The 1341-nt window shown below is 44.3% G+C and overlaps 1 pseudogene; it reads right to left on the bottom strand.

Moving 5' to 3' along the window:
• Positions 1-447: 447 nt before the first annotated feature.
• Positions 448-887, bottom strand: LOC126058654 (40S ribosomal protein S18-like; annotated as a pseudogene).
• Between the last annotated feature and the right edge of the window lie 454 nt (positions 888-1341).

Here is a 1341-nt window from a genome sequence, read left to right as displayed (position 1 = left end):
TGAGTCAGAATCTACTCAACAGCAATGGGTTTTTGGTTTGGGTCCTTCATGACACATAATTTTCACTGAGAAAGTAAGTTGGTTGTAGGGGAAGAAGTCAAGAATTCAGGTGAGTCTCCTGATTGTATATGGCAGCTCTGGACACAGAGGGAAACTGAGAGGCCAGGATGTGATGAGGAGTTCTGGGGTGGTGTGGAGCAATGATGACTTATCTTTCCCATACAATGAGACGAATCAAGAAACCCCACTTGTGAGTCCTGAGTGAAAGCCCAGGATGATTAAAATACACTGCCCCTGATGACAATTCTCCGAGGTGGGCATGGGTTATGTAGCCATTTTAACTTCATCCTATTCATCATCCCCCCCCCCTTTTTTTTGAAGGTATGTAAACTATTTAATAATAATAAAAAAAAAAATTTTTTTTTTTTTTGATGTATTTCCTCTTGACACACTCACAGTGCAGCCACAGTGGCCAGTGGTCTTGGTATGTTAGCCTCGGACACAAAGGACCCCAAAGTCCTCAGTGGACCCAAATCTTCTTTATTTGTTCCAGGTCTTCACAGAGCTTGTTGTCCAGACCACTGACCAGAACCTGACTGTATTTTCCATAGTTTGCATCTTTCTCTCTGTTCAAAAACCAGACCAGACTAGAATCTTGTACTGGTGTGAATTCTGCATAATGGTGACCACACATTTCACCACATCCTCAGTGATCTCTGCCATCTTCTTGGTGAAGTCAATGTCTGCTTTCCTCAATGTCACATGAGCATATCTTCACCCCATACCCTAATGGCAGTGGTGGCAAAGGCTATTTTCCACCACCAATCGATGTCAGTGTTCAGTACTTGCAAAAAGTGCTGGAAATTCTTGGAGATCACTAGAGACATGACAGTAGCTGTCATGGTGGCAAGTCGGCTTCCAGTGGAAGAGAGTTACTACCCATTTTTTTTTTTAAACTTTTATTGTGCTTTAAGTGAAAGTTTACAAATCAAGTCAGTCTCTCACACAAAAACTTAAATACACCTTTCTATATACTCCCAATTGCTCTCGCCCTAATGAGACAGCCCACTGTCTCCCTCCACTCTCTCTTTTCGTATCCATTTTGCAAGCTTCTAACCCCCTCTACCCTCTCACCTCCCCTCCAGACAGGAGATGCCAACATAGTCTCAAGTGTCCACCTGATCCAAGAACCTCACTCCTCACCAGCATCCCTCTCCATCCCATTGTCCAATCCAATCCCTGTCTGAAGAGTGGGCACTTGGGAATGCTTCCTGTCCTGGGCCAACAGAAGGTCTGGGAGCCATGACCACTGGGGTTCTTCTAGTCTCAGTCAGACCATTA

The sequence above is a fragment of the Elephas maximus genome, chromosome 15, assembly GCF_024166365.1.
Source record: "Elephas maximus indicus isolate mEleMax1 chromosome 15, mEleMax1 primary haplotype, whole genome shotgun sequence".
NCBI classification, from domain to species: domain Eukaryota; kingdom Metazoa; phylum Chordata; class Mammalia; order Proboscidea; family Elephantidae; genus Elephas; species Elephas maximus.
The sequence above is the reverse complement of the archived record's forward strand: the minus strand, read 5'-3'. Positions and strand labels throughout refer to the sequence as shown.